Source organism: Cervus elaphus, chromosome 28 (assembly GCF_910594005.1).
Source record: "Cervus elaphus chromosome 28, mCerEla1.1, whole genome shotgun sequence".
Classification (NCBI taxonomy): Eukaryota; Metazoa; Chordata; class Mammalia; order Artiodactyla; family Cervidae; genus Cervus; species Cervus elaphus.
The window spans coordinates 57,477,349-57,493,647 of NC_057842.1; the positions used below are offsets into that span (position 1 = coordinate 57,477,349).

The 16,299-nt window shown below is 35.9% G+C and overlaps 1 protein-coding gene across 5 annotated transcripts in view; it reads left to right on the forward strand.

The window, feature by feature from the left end:
* Positions 1 to 16,299, forward strand: part of EPHA7 (EPH receptor A7) — a 201,954-nt gene that overhangs the window by 50,063 nt on the left and 135,592 nt on the right. The gene's annotated exons all lie outside the window — the stretch shown is intronic.

A 16,299-nucleotide genomic window follows, 5' to 3' on the forward strand; every position in this document is an offset into this window, starting at 1 on the left:
ATTTTGATACTGTCATTCAAGCTCACTAATTAAACTATCTCTGTAAAATAATACTGTGGAATAATATGTGGTGATAAACAGCTGAGAAATCAGTGTTATACCAAATTCATAAGAGAAAATTGATAAGAGAAGAATTTCATTTTGGGAAAATCCTAGAACTTTACTGGCCCTGTGGGCTAGACTATCCTTCAGTATCTGTAGCTTGAAGAACTTCACCGTTTAGGCTCTTAAAAGACTACTAAGTTAAACTACAAAATAACCTTTTTCAAAAATAGCAGAAGGATTATTCCTTCCTGGGTTTGGACTCTCTCCTTTTGTAATTGTTGACATTTGGCAAGGATCACCTTTGATCCAGTCATGTCATATTTTTTTTGTTTAGTCACTAAATCATGTCTGACTCTTTTGGGACCTGGGCTGTAAGTTGTCAGGCTCCTCTGTCCATGGATTTCCTGGGTAAGAATACTGGAGTCCGTTGCCATTTCCTTCACCCTGGGATCTTCCAGGGATGGAACCCCTGTTCCTGCATTGGCAAGTGGATTCCTTATCACTGAGACACCAGGGAAGTCCCCTAGTCATGTCATAGGTTGTATGTTAATTACAGTGACGGGAAGTAGAAGCACATGAAAATTTGTAGCCATCATTTTCCCATTGGCATACATCTACTCACAGAGGTGGTTTTTAAGTCATAACTTCGCTGCTGCTGCTTCATCATTTCAGTTGTGTCCGACTCTGTGTGACCCCATGGACTGTAGCCCGCCGGGCTCCTCTGTTCATGGTGATTCTCCAGGCAAGAATACTGCAGTGGGTTGCCATGCCCTTCCCTGGGGGTATTCCCAACCCAGGGATTGAACCCATGTTTCCCTCATTGCAGGCTGATTCTTAACCACCTGCAATTAAAGTCATACCTTTAATTATCCCTAAATTACATAGGACTGAGTCAGTCACACGTTAGCTTTTAGATATTTTGTTTAATTTAAACATAGATACAACTACTATTCTTATCAGCCTTTTGTTAAACATTTACTCAAAAGATAATTCAACTTAAATATTGAAAAAAATTATTCTCAAAATATTGTCTGACCTAGTCCACCAGGTTTCCATCTCTGACAGTAAATTTCCACAGTCTGTCACCTGCTTTTATTCTGTATGTTCTTTAACATTTGACTTGGATATAATCCTTGAACTGATTTTCTTCCTTTCATATTATCTGAATTCAGATTAGTATAGATTGATATTTCCACACCTATATGTAGGTTTTGAGATGATTTGATTCTAATTAATTAAGAAGATTTAATATATTATTAGCTCTCGGTATATAATATTATATCCAGGCTTCCCAGGTGACACAGTGGTGAAGAATCCATCTGCCAGTGCAGGAAATGCAAGAGATGCAGGTTCGATTCCTGGGTCGGGAATATCCCCTGGAGTAGGATGGCATCCCGCTCCAGTATTCTTGCCTGACAAGTCCCATGGACAGAGGAGCCTGGGGAGCTGCAGTCCATGGCGTCGCAAGGACTTGGACACCCTGACCACACACATGCATGTAATGTTATAGTGCCATTAGTATGGCAATAGAATCAATCATTATATTCTTTTTCATTCTTTTCTTTGTAAGAACTTTCCACAGATATTTCATTTACAATATTATCCTTTTCTATGAGAAAACAGTATTTGACTTCTAAAGTTCTCAGTTATTTCAGGTTGACATCTGTAGGCATATATGTGTTGTTTGATCCTCTGTAGTATTGATGTTACATTCCCTGAAATCACTTTAATGTTAAGGTACTTTATGTTTTTATCCAGTTTTTCTGTTGGGATTAAGTTTAGACTTGAAAAAATTGAGATATTATATGTACGTATAAATAGGCTTTAACCCTTAGTTTTATCATGATGCTCTTCTCATAGGTCATAAGCAAAACAATTAATTTGAGATATATGAAATTGAATGGAATAACACAAATGTACAGATGGTGAAGTGAATGTATATATGTGTTTGTACTCATAATAAAACAAAAAATGCAATATCCCATTGTATTTAAATTAGCTTTTTGCTTACTCTACAGTAATTGTTTTTTTTAATTTAAAAGAGCCAGTTGGAAATTGAAATCATTTTTCATAATGTAAGGCATCAGTGGTATTTCTGTGTTTTCCAATAGAAATGTTAATTACAAGAATTTATTTTAAAGATGGCCTGTCTAATTTAAAGTTACTTGCAGAAGTGAAAGCATTTGTGTACTCTTTCAATTCAGTTCAGTTCGGTTGCTCAGTCGTGTCCGACTCTTTGTGACCCCGTGAATCGCAGCACACCAGGCCTCCCTGTCCATCACAAACTCCCGGAGTTTACTCAAACTCATGCCCATCGAGTCGGTGATGCCATCCAACCATCTCATCCTCTGTCATCCCCTTCTCCTCCTGCCCTCAATCCCTCCAAGCTTCAGGGTCTTTTCCAATGAGTCAACTCTTCGCATGAGGTGGCCAAAGTATTGGAGTTTCAGCTTCAGCATCAGTCCTTCCAATGAACACCCAGGACTGATCTCCTTTAGGATGGACTGGTTGGATCTCCTTGCAGTCCAAGGGACTCTCAAGAGTCTTCTCCAACACCACAGTTCAAAAGCATCAATTTTTTGGCTCTCAGCTTTCTTCACAGTCCAACTCTCATATCCATACATGACCACTGGAAAAACAATAGCCTTGACCAGATGGGCCTTTGTTGGCAAAGTAATGTCTCTGCTTTTTAATGTGCTGTCTAGGTTGGTCATAACTTCCCTTCCAAGGAGTAAGCGTCTTTTAATTTCATGGCTGCAGTCACCATCTGCAGTGATTTTGGAGCCCAACAAAATAAAGTCTGCCACTATTTCCACTGTCTCCCCATCTATTTCCCATGAAGTGATGGGACCAGATGCCATGATCTTAGTTTTCTGAATGTTGAGCTTTAAGCCAACTTTTTCACTCTCCTCTTTCACTTTCATCAAGAGGCTTTTTAGTTCTTCACTTTCTGCCATAAGGGTGGTGTCATCTGCATATCTGAGGTTATTGATATTTCTTCTGGCAATCTTGATTCCAGCTTGTGCTCCTTCCAGCCCAGCGTTTCTCATGATGTACTCTGCATATAAGTTAAATAAGCAGGGTGACAATATACAGCCTTGACGGACTCCTTTCCTATTTGGAACCCATCTGTTGTTCTCTATGTACTCTTTAGAACATGGCAATTCTAGATTATCTAAAACTAGAATATTCTTGGTTTTGAGTTTGAATAGATCATATATTTAAAGTAAAGTGTTATTCTTTAAGAATATGAGGGGTCTGTTATTCTTTAGAGTTTGGTCTGGAAAAACTGCCCTACATTGAAAGTTTTGTCATGATTTATAATTTAGTACTTAGCAGTTGCTCTTCCTTCAACTTTCCCTCTCCCATATTCAAAGAAAATGATTTTGATTATGCTCTTATAAAATATGTTACATCTTGGACTTCCCTGGTGGTACAGTGTGATAAGAATCCTCCTGCCAATGCAGGGGCCTTGGGTTCAATCCCTGGTCCAGGAAGATTCTCCATGCCGTGGGTAACTAAGTCAGTGTACCACAACTCCTGAAGCCTGGACATTTTAGGGCCTGTGAGCCACAACTACTGAACCTGCATGCTGCAACTACTAAATGTGCACCTATTTGCTCCCCCACAATATAAGCCCCCACAATGAGAAGCCTGTGCACTGCGATGAAGAGTAGCTCCTGCTCACTGCAACTAGAGAAAGCCTGCAAGCAGCCTTGAAGACCCAGAGCCACCAAAAAATAAAAAATAAATATGTTACACCTAATTCATACATTTACTCATATTACTGTGTTAAGGATGCTCATAGAATCATTTTAGAAATCATCTAGTGCATTAATCTAAACATGTGCAATTGTTTCCCCATACAGTATAATAGGGAACTTAGGAGTGCAAGTCCATGAAATGTCTCCTTTAACTGGTATAGTCAAGACGGCACCACATTCTACTAAGAATGTATCATGTCATTTCCAGTGGTCTGATTACTATGAAAAATTTACTAACTGGTGTCAGTGAATTAACCTTTGGTAAGTGGGATGACAGTTATCAGATGCATACTGCTGTAAGATGAATAAAGATTCTTTCTTTCAATAAATGTAGGTTAACCTCCTGCTATGTACTAGGCAATGTGCTGTGGTTTTGGGATCCATGGATAATATAATCTCTGTCCTTGAGATGCTCACAGTGGGCTGGAGGAGACACACAGAAAGAAATAATTATGGCAGTATTAATACCACAATTGTGACCAGTTTATACTGCCTCCTACGTAGCTTTAGGAGGTCAGGAAATACAGAGGAAGTAAAGTTTTTAATTGTTTCATAAAGAATGAGTTACTTATTCTTCAAAAAGGAACTGAAGTAGTTAGAATGTATTTTTACATATCTAACACAGCTTTTTCTAAAGACTTTATTAAGAAACATTAAGTAGTGTTCTAGTAGTACCAGCATTATCTTTTTGCAAAGTGGATAGGACACTAGAGAACTACCTAGATTATTTGCTTGGTGTAGGTATAAAAATTAGCAACTAACTAGTTTTCTATTATTAAGAAGTTGTATGGGTATCCAGTTAGAGAATTCTTGCTGTTTTGTTTCTCTCTAACCATTCTGTTTTTCTGACAGTTCTGTGTATCTCATATATATGTATATGTATGTGTCTATTTCTTTTTGTGTATGTGTATAGCTAGCTCCTGTTTTGAGAAAAGGATTGAGCTCAACAACATTATTTGTTGTAAGGACTTATTCTGCCTATTATTTTCTTTTATTTCTAAGAATTAAGGATTGACTGAATCTCCTCATTGTCCTGATGCATCTTTTTAAAATGTCCTGCTTCAGGGTTAACTGATTTCTTTATGATCTTCAGAAAATTTTCCACGACATAATAGAAATGATTATTTATTTCCCCACATGTTTAAATTGCCTTAAACTGCTTTAGGGTAATTTGTTTCACAAGACTTAGTATTGATCCACATTTTATAACTGACTAAATAAGAAAAAAAAGAGTCTCCATGAAATAGCTAGAAAGATTGCCTTAACTGATGATTTTGTTTTAATCATTATTGAAATTATTGCAGAAAACTGATGGTTAAAAGCCCATATCTTAGGCTGCTTGAAATGGAAAGTCTGTTCTTAAGAAATCAAGGTGATATTAATTCTTTTCATTTTGTCTATGGATCTTGCAAACTTTTTCTGCATAATTGTAGTTTTAAATAGATTGTAGGAGAAAGTTCAATTATTGATGAATTGCTCACAATATAATCTAAGTTTAATTCTTTGAATTTAACTAAAAATGTTCATTTTGTTAAATATAATGAATCACAAACATTTGTATGTATATACATATTTCTTGTCCACCTGAAGTTTTTTTCATGTGAAATAACCTGTCTTTACAGAGTATCCTTATATTGCCAGATCACTATTAGCCTCATTGAAAAACAAGCCAATAACTGCCCCAAATAGCTCTCCAGTTTAAATATAATTGGTCAATAATATGTACTTACACACGTTTCCTGCATGTCCACGTACACTGAGTAGTTTCTTCCCTTCACATTGATGAAATGCTACAGCTTTGGCAGGAAAGGTGACTTTTGAGTCTGTGTTCAGCATGGAAATAGAAGATAATTAAGTACATTGTCAAAGATAAAAATTAAGGTACAATATTTATAATTTACATAGGTGATTTCCTATGAAAAATCAGAAATTTAATTAGCTTAAACACATAATTAACATAATTATTCATGCCATTTGATGCTAGTTCAAAAAGGAATATAGTATTGAGAGATCATCATATTTGTCTTTTATCAGATATAACTTTGGTCCAGTACCTGGCACAATGCAAAGAGTAGGCAAACAATAATTATTTTGTGAGAGAATAAATGAATAATAGGACTCTATTTGCCTAACAATTAATTCATGTTTCCTATTTGCATATACATCTGGTCATGGGGAAGTGGCTCAGTGTTTACCAGTGGTAGAAGCCAGAGCGGGATCAAAACTTCACATGAAATAAAAACAGTCTGTCTTTGGAAGGAAAAAAACTTCACATGGAAATTGACATTGTGAAATAGCTATAATAGTTTACTATTTATTGAGTGCTTATTCTCTACCAGGCATTGTGCTAAGTTCTTCACATGAATCATGCACTTTCATTCACAACAATCTTTGGAAGTAGTCTTATTAGATTTCTTTGTTTTAGATATGGAAAATCTAGGTTCAGAGAACTTAAGCAAATTGAAAAAGGTCACACAGCTAGTACATGCTAGAAGGAAGTCAGATTCATAATTTATATAAAGAACAAGTAGTATTGCTTTTTCAAGACTGTTGGAATGAGACCTATATGATGAATTTAACAATGCCCGTCTTTTAGAATATTAACTTTATCTTTTAAGCAATGTTTTTTTTTTTTAATATGATTGTGTTAGAACAGGGCTTCCCAGGTGACACTAGTGGTAAATATCTGCCTGCCAATGCAGGAGACTTAAGAAACGCTGGTTTGATCCCTGGATCAGAAAGATTCCTTGGAGGAGGGCATGGCAACCCACTCCAGTATTCTTGCCTGGGGAATCCCACGGACAGAGGTGCCTGGCAGGTCATGGTCCATAAGATCTCAAGGAGTTGGACAGAACTGAAGTGACTTATCCTGCATTCATGTGTTGAAACAAAAATATTGAGCTTTCAAAAGAGGAATTCTTGCTTTTATACTTTACATTATGTTTTGCGTATAGAACTTACATTATCTGACTTTTCTTGCTATTTTCAAAACTGTGAGGAGTGATTTAGCATAAAAGGAATGAATAATAAAAACAAATTACAAAAAGTATGATATCATAATAACTATAAGAGAAATATTTGAAAATAAGCTTTACAGTGGCATAAATGCTAGAGTAAATTGTATCCCCTGTCTGAATCTTCCTAACACCAATTGCTGTTTGAGAACTTATTGCTGCCTCTTGTTCTTAATGACATGCCCTCAAGGAAATCTTTTAGTAGAATGCAGTAATACTGTGTCATAAATAGGCTATATTTTTTTTAGTTACTACATATAACTAATACATTGTTCGGGTAGCTGGCCTCCCCTAATTTAAGTGTTTTTCGCCCATGGGAATTCCATAATTACACTATTTTGCTTTAGATGGGAATTAAGGTTAGGATTATTTTAGTTCATTTCCAGTGGGGTTACTAAATCCTGAGACTTCACAATTAATTTGTGTTTTTTATCTGTAGGTGGATCTCTCAGTGGATCTTTGAGGACAATACTGAGTGAGATCCAGAAGGGCCTGATTTCATTTTGAATCTTTCTCTTTATGGGAGTTGACTGTTAAGTAATTTACATAATTAGAAATTCCACCTCTGGATCCTTACCGGCAGGAACCAGAGTGGATGTGCCTGTCTCTGGGACACACTCGGGGTTTGGCGGCAATGCTTAGGGAGAGCCGAGGTGAGCGGCTGAGCTCAGAGACCCTTGCCGCAGCGCCCGTGGCCTGTCTGGATGCACGCAGAGCAGGACAGCCCTTCCAGAACCTCTTTCCCTCTCTTGCTGAGGCTCCCCTGAAAGACTAAGTGGGTGTGAGTTAGTACGTGCGGTTTTGGGGTGGTGATGGTGGTAGAAATATATGTGTTTTTACAGATAGCATGTCAATGAAAACACTTGCACTAGCGTTTAACAGCTAGGTAACCAATTAGTGTGTTGTTAAAACAACCTTTTGAAAATTGGGGTGGGGGGGAAACTATTGTCTATAGCTGTTAATAATTAATAACGAGGAAAGGAGGACATCGGAGCTGAGAATGTGAAATGTCTGTCTAAACTGCATGCCAGTAAATGGTGGAGTGGATTTGAACACAGTTCTTTGAGTTAAAATCCATTTCTCTTTTGAGAATAGGGAATAAGAGAAAACATTTTTAATATTCTAACTTGACTTTTTTTGTTCCCTCTTTTTAAAAATTGTTTTGGCAATGAGGTCAGAATTAGGGTGAGATTCTGGTGTAGTAGAGAGTGTTTTAATACCAGACTTCAGCAAAATTCCTAGCATATTTCAAACTGAAAATTTAATAAAGAAAAAAGCTATTTACGTACTGTTTAATTTTTTTTCTCTTTACAGTCTAAATCTTAAAAATAAAATCTTTAAGTGGTTTTTATTTTATGTTTCCTATTCACTATATTGAATCAGCAAAACATTAATTACTCAAATAACACAAATAAATAACATGTATATTTATAATTCTCCCAAAGTAGTTTTTCTTTTTAGTTTGAGAAAAATCCCAAAATTATTTTCAGCCCTTGAGCACCTAATATCAAACTTTATTTTTCTGCATCATTTCTAAATTCTTACAAGTTAGTTGTGAGGTGATATGGATGGTGATTCACAAGCTGTAATATACTTGTTACATCATGTTGCTTTTATCCTCCCTGCCCACTGTTCATTCTCAATGTGAAAAATCATAGCATGTCAATGACAGGAGGTCTGGCTGTCAGACAGACTTTTGTAATTATTCCCACTGAGGCACTGTCAATAGGATTAAAATACAAATTCTGGATCTGTCCATCCCGGATGAGGTCAGCACTTTGAGCAGTGGGAGTACTATTTCTGCAAGCTGTGCACTCCTCTTTGCGTGGAGAAGCACAGACATGAATATGACACAAATATTTGAAAGCTCCTATGGAAACAGGCTAGCTTTTCCTAAATTGAATGTCCATCTGCAATAAATAAAATAACAGCATTCATTAGAATCCCTATGTACGTATGTAGACTCTCCAATAATATTAAGGCCCAGAAAGTTTCAATTACAGAACAATCCACTTATAGTTCATAATTAATAAACTCTTTGCAGCTGTATAACTGTGGCCGGAAACATCTGCAAAGCCTCATATTTTACACACAGACACATACATATAATTCCTTCAGAAAAAGTTTAATTGTGCTTAAAATCGCAGGTCTGGAAACAGAGTGAGAACTGAGGAAGCTAAGCCTAGTTGTATTCATTAGCTCTTGGGAGAAGGAGATGGGAAGTAAAAAGGAAACCAGCCCTTGTCTGGCGCAGTGAATGTGGGTAAAAAACAAGAATGTTTAAAGTCTATTCATATATTCACTCAAAACTAACTGTGTATATAATCCTCCACATATAACTTCATATTGATAGATATATAAGTTATAAAATTATTCAGATAAAATTGCTAGTCTTCAGATAAAAGATAAATTCTTATAAAACTCTAAAGTTAACAAATGGGTAAAATATATTGATTATATATTTTCCTTCTTTTAAAATTTTTTGCTTAATTTTTTACACCCAAATATAGCTGTATAAAAATAGATGAATACAGAACATATGTGTTAGAAAGGCAAACATATTTTTGACAGATAAAATTTGGTATTTTTTCTTAATGTTGGCTTACTTAAATGTTCAGTTTAAAATTGCATTATCAATGGATTTTATTATGCAAAACAACTTTACTAGATAAAATGTACGTACCATACAACTCACCCCTTGCAGTTAACAGTTTAAAATATTTTGTTAGTATAGTTATGGGTGTGCTTAGTCACTCAGCAGGTCCAACTCTTTGTGACTCCATGGACTGTAGCACCACCAGGCTCCTTTGTCCTTGGGGATTCTCCAGGCAAGAATACTGGAGTGGGTTGCCATGTCCTCCTCCAGGGGATCTTGCCAACCCAGGAATTGAACCCAGGTCTCCCACATTGTAGGTGGATTCTTTACCTTCTGACCACCAGGGAAGTCCTAGTATAATTACAGAGTTGTGCAACCATCCCTACAAATCAATTTTTGAACATTTTCATTATCCCAGAAAGAGACCCTGCACACATTAACAGTCACTTTCTATTCCTCTCAATGTCCCAGCTTTTAGCAACCACTAATCTACTTTCTGTCTCTATAGACTTGCCTATTCTGGATATTTCATGTAAACAGAATTATCTAGTATATGGTCTTTTGTGACTGGGATTCCCAGGTGGCCCAGCTGACAATCCTGGAGATGCGAGAGATGCGGGTTCAGTCCCTGGGTCAGGAAGGTCCACTCCAGAATTCCTGCCTGGGAAATTCCATGGACAGAGGAGCTTAGCAGGTTGCAGTCCATGGAGTCTCAAAGAGTCGGACAGGACTGAGCGCACACACTTTGCTGCTGTGACTGGATCGATGTGACCGAATTCTTTCACATGGCATAATGTTTTCAAAGTTCAGTCATGCCAGAATGTATCCAACTTTAACTGCTTTTGATTGCTGAATAGTATTCCATTGTGTGTATTCATTTATTAGTTGATGAACATTCGGATTGTTTCCACATTTGGGGCTATGATGAATAATTCTGCTGTAAACATTTAATTATATTCAAGTTTTTGTGTCAGTAAATATTTTCATTTCACCTGGGATACATACCTAGGAGTGGAGTTGTTGGGTAACATGATAACTATGTTTAAACTGTTGAGGACTTGCCAGTTTTCTTCAAGGGGCTGAACCGTTTTATATTCCCGATAGCAGTATGTAAGAGTTCTAATTCCTCCATATCCTCACTAGACATCTTTTAGCTGTCTTATTGATTATAGTCTTCCTGTTGGGTATAAGTGATTTATCAGTATAGTTTTAATTTCTTTTTCCCTGATGACTAATAATCTTGAGCATCATTTTGTGTGTTTATTGGCCACTTATATATGTTCCTTAGAGAAATATTTGTTCAGATTCTTTGCCTAATTTTTGATTGGCTTATTAATGAATGTCAAGTTTTAATTATTTTAAAATTTCAACTTATTATACTCTCAATAATATCTAATCTTATTTCCCTCATCAATTTTATGGTGGAAATATCTTATTACCATGCATTCTTTCCAGACTTTGATAGTCTGAGAAAAGACATAGAACCTCCAGGATGATGATTCTAAGCACCTGGAAAGTTTTTAAAATATAGAAATATCAAAGCCGTAATAATGATTTAGTTATTTTTAATACTGCCAAGACTAGTTTCTTTTCAAAACACACCTCATGCTCAATCATAGAAGACAGCCCACTAAGGCGTAGAATTTCAGTGCCTGAAGGTTTAGGATGGGGTCAGCTATGTCTGAAATTAAAGGTGGAGTTTAAGATTTCAAAAAAAATGTGCCCATTAAGGTCAAGGGAATCATTCTTGGCTCTAGAAATCTAAAAGTATGTGGATTTTCTAGAATAACCATTTTGTGGGAGAATGTCCTTAGAAGTATAATCATTGAGGATATCTCCCAAACTTATGCTTATAAGTCATGCACCAGAGAAAGTCTGAGTATCTGCACCCTTGATCAGAAAAAGAAAAAAAAAAAGCATTCCACTTCACCTAATTCCACCTAAAGAGTGGAAATTTGTCTGTGGCTTTACAATGGTCTTTAGGATGGTTCATTGAGAACAAACAATGGTTTACACAAGTACCCTGACTGTTGCACAAACTGCCTCATGTAAGTGTATATTCAAAGGCCTAGCACCCCATTGCTTCAACAAGTGCAATCCATTGAAGACAACTATGTAGTGTGCTGTTGTTAGGAGAGTTTAATCAAGAATCAGAATACAAGTCTTTCATATCAACTCTCTTATATCTTTGTGTTCAGAATTTTATTGCTCTTAAGTAATTTACTTATAAAGTTTGTATGTTTTTTTAAGAATTTAAATCCCAAATATTATTTGAACCAATTGTGTTATATAAGATGATATTCTCATTTAAAAAAAATTGAAGTTAAGTATAATGTTACAGTTACTTCATTACTGTAGACAGTAAAGCAGATCTTGAAATATATTCTGTAATGTAATTTAGTGTATATATATTGCAGTAGAAAATCTTGTCACTGTCTAGTAAACAGAAGTTTCATGTACTTCTTAGATTTTCTTCGGTGGTTTTCCATGTAAACAACTAGCTAAGCAAAAACTTGCTTAGTATATGAAATCTGACAAGATTACGGTTCTTAGCTCTAGGATTAATGAACTTATGTTATTTTATTCACGGAGGCCCATTCATTACTGGTTGGGAAAAAACAGTCCAAAGAATCAGTCCCAGGCAAGTCTTTGTGGTGACATGGAAAAATACTGTTACTAAAATAATTGGTGAAGTATCACTTTTTAAAAAGTAATTGAATATTGAAAACAAATTTTATACATATTACTAGTCTTCATCAATACAGCAAAACATTACCTTAAAACAATGTTCAGTTAAAAAAGCAAAATTATTGAAAGGCAGGAAATTAAAATGGTATGTTTCTTGCTGTAACTAATTTTACGATAGCCATACACTACTTTAATTAAAGTCTGCTTTGAGTTCAAATGCTGTTGACCAAATTGAGAATTGAAACAAAAGAAGGAAAAAAACTGTAAAACCACTGTAGCACAATTCCTAGAAAGTCATTCTTATATACTTCACCATTATGTATGAAGAGAATTTATCTTTGATTGAGGTTTCAGAAGGCATTTACCATGAAAAACTTTTTTACTAGTACCTTTTTGGAAAACAAGCTGCGTTTATAAGAAAGGAGAATTGCTTTTATTTCTATGTAGGCTTTTGGGAGCAGTTGGAGAGCTCATGTAAGTCTTCCTTAAGTGGTTAAATCTCAGGTATATCACTTCACCCCAGTTTCTCTTCCTGAGTATTTTACTCAAGCTATTTCATCTAGATATCTTATCTGAAATTTTAATTTTATGAGCATCTGTTACTTCTTTCCAAAACTTTTTACCACCCAATTGCTCAAACTACTATCCTAAGAGATACAGCTTATGTCTTCTTGTGTTCTTGGCTTTCCTCTTCATACTGTAGCTCCCAAGATTTTATACTTACTTTTAATAAATTTAAATTAATGGCTTCCTTAGAGGGTGAGTGAAAATCATCTTGTTACAACTTATTATTTTCATTATTAACTGAACTGAAACAGAATAATACTTCAAAAAAAAATGCTAAGACTTTTATGACCACATTTTTCTGGGATTGCTTCTCTCATTATCTATTTAATGATGGCCATGCATGTACTCTATCATTTTGCAGGCATCCTCAGTGCCAAAATTCATAGTGAAATTGAAAAGATCTATTTAATACACCTCTTCTGTAAGGTGTGGTAGCTAGGATATTATTTCACCATTTTCTAAATTAAAGTAAATGCTTTAAATAGTCAAAGGATACGCTAAAAGACAGTAGGTACCCACTGAAAATTCATTTGTGGGATGCTAAAGCTTCAAGACACATTGAATAGATGCCAGACTTTGGCTCATTCAGCAGTCAAGGCTGAAGCAATAGCATATGGTTAAGTATCAGCAGTCCTGTGTTCTAAATCCAGTTTTAACCTAGACAATGGAATTATTTGAGGAACTCATGTTAACTTTGCTTCAAATCTGTTTTCCCATCTGCTAAAATGGTAACAGAATTTAATGTAATTTGAAAGTTGAGTGATAAGGGTTTTACATTTCTCTACATTAGGTACCATACATATTCTACACTTCTACAAATCATGGAAGTGGAGCAAGAAATGGTCCTCCTTATTTGTGAGAAAAGTGGGAGTGAGCCTTAGTTAGAAGCCTTTCTTTGCAACAGGAGGATGAGAATTGCAGAGATTCCACTGGGTAGCTTGCTGCCTACCAGATCTGGCAGCGTTACCTTGTTGTTCAGTTGCTAAGTCAAGTCTGACTCTTTGTGACGCTGTGGACTGCAGCCTGCCAGCCTTCCCTGTCCTTCACTGTCTCTTGGTGCTTGCTCAAATTCACGTCCCTTGAGTAGGTCATGCTATCTAAGGATCTTATCCTCTGCTACCCTCTTCTCTTTTTGCCTTCAATCTTTCCAAGCTTCAGGGTGTTTTCCAATGAGTCGGCTCTTTGTGTCAGGTGGCCGAAGTATTGGAACTTCAGCTTCAGTCCTTCCAATGAATATTGAGGATTGATTTTGTTTAGGATGGACTGGTTTGATCTTGGGTGTCCCTGTGGCTCAGCCAGTAAAGAATCTGTCTGTAATGCAGGAGACCCGGGTTCCATCCCTGGGTTGGGAAGACCCCCTGGAGAAGGGAATGGCTACCCACTCCAGTATTCTTGCCTGGAGAATTCCATGGACAGAGGGGCCTAGCGGGCTATGGCCAAGGGGTCGCAAAGGGTCAGACATGACTTAGTGACTGAGCAACAACAATAAGGTAAGGCTTCCAGAATTGATAGGCATCCAGCTACCTGGTAGAATCTTGTTTGGTCTTACCTGCATACTAAGTGTCGGACTCTGTGTGACTCTGTGGGCTCCTCGTCCTTGGGATTCTCCAGGCAAGAATACTGGAGTGGGTTGCCATTTCCTTGACCAGGGGATCTTGCTGACCAGGGGCTCTCAAATCTCCCGCATTGGCAGGTAGGTTCTTTACCACTAGCATGACCTGGGAATAGAAACAAAATTTTTAAAAAAAGAAAAGAAAAAAGCTTACCCAGTAGATGTTAAATGTTGATCTTACCTAGTAGATATTAAATCATGGTGCCACTGTGTCCATTTCCTTGTTCCCTAACCTCCTATCTCTGTAAAAAGTAAACAAATACACATAATATCATCAAAGACTATCAGCATACACCTCTTCTCTCTGTCTTTATCTTTTTTTCTTTTTTAATTCTCTGAGACTTTGTGTTATCAAGCTGTAGGTTGTGAATAAAGCATTGCATTCTCTATATTATGGATGTTCTATCTGATCACTGAATTACAGATAATATGTGGAGCAAGATACAGTGCATACTTACAGGAATTTCCAGCCTGAGAAATCCATGCTAAATCCTTTATCCTACCAGTTACCCATTCTTTTATGTGGCAGGGTCATATCTTTAGAAAAATTTTGAAGTGTTTTTTGATATTATTTCATAATGGATCTCACTGTTCTGTGTTTTAGATCTGTAGTAATTGCTACAAGAACATGTGAAGATGCATTCATCTACTGGCCTAATATGTTTGCCAGTGTTTCCCTCTTGTAGGAATTGAGGAGGCCAACTAAAAGCAGACTGGCTTCTGAGAGCATAAGTGGATCATATATTTACATAGAGATGATGGTAGTTCTGTTCACAAATCTTTAACTTATCTATCACAATATAATATATCTTTAAGTTTTTAAGTTACCTAAAATACCGATCTTGTTCATATAAAACAGTCTTGTTTTTTCTTTAAGCTTAAAAGATAATTTGGATTTCTTATTTGCACCAAATTATGTATTAAATATTCAGCATGTGAGCAAAAGTGTAGAATGACTTAACTTTTTTTTTTCTAGAGAATAAGATAGGATTTTCTTAATAAGATACGATTGTTTTTCCCACCCATGAGTGAAAATGTGATTATGCTGCTGAATAATGCCCAAGTTGAGAATATTAAATAAACTTGAATCTAATACATAGAAGTTATAATTGAATTTATGTTAAATATTCAGTAATTTTTCTTTATAGATATGATTTATTAATTTCCATTAAATTTGAAGGTCACTGAAACTTAAAGAGATATTCATTTAATAAATATGGAGGGCAAATTGAATCTCTTTAATATATTCAATGTATGGTACCATCAATTAATTTAAAAATGTTGAAATGAGGAAAATTAAATTTGCTAAATTTTAATTGAAGATAAATATATATAAAATGTCTGGGGATAGTAAATTCTTCCAGGTTACTTGATTTTGTAACATGTAGTCTAAGTGAGTAAGGGAAACTCGCTGGAAGGTGGTAGGTATCTTTGGGTGCCTGTCTGTTCGTTGCTGAGAGCATGGCTGTGTTACTCTGACTATCCTAACTTTTCCCAGTAGAGGAGAGTCATCACCTGTTTGTGGTTAATGGCTTTCTCCTTATTTCTGATAGAATAGGTTTCTCCTATCCATAGGGTTTCATTATTTTTAGTAACAGGGAAGTTTGCTGAGTGGGAAACAGACTGCCTTAGAACTTAAATTATATCTTGAAGTTTTCTGAAAATTGGTAGGGGGAATACATTTCTATCATTTTAAGATAAAAATGTTTGCATCACTATTGTTTCTAGTCAGGTCATAAAATGATTTTAATATTTTTCACTAAGAACCATATTCACACATAAAGACTTAATTTACAGCTGTATTAGATTAAGAAAACAGAACTTTGAAGTGTGTTAATGCAAATCAACAAGCAAGTTAATTATTAGTGAAATCAAAGTTCCCCTGAATTAACCATGCTGAGATTTTGTCTAAATAAATTATGTTTGTGTTTAGTTTTGGGCTCTAGATTTTGGACTGATGCCAACTACAGGTCCAAGTTTGCTGTATCATTTGGTTTTTATTATTTTGCTTTA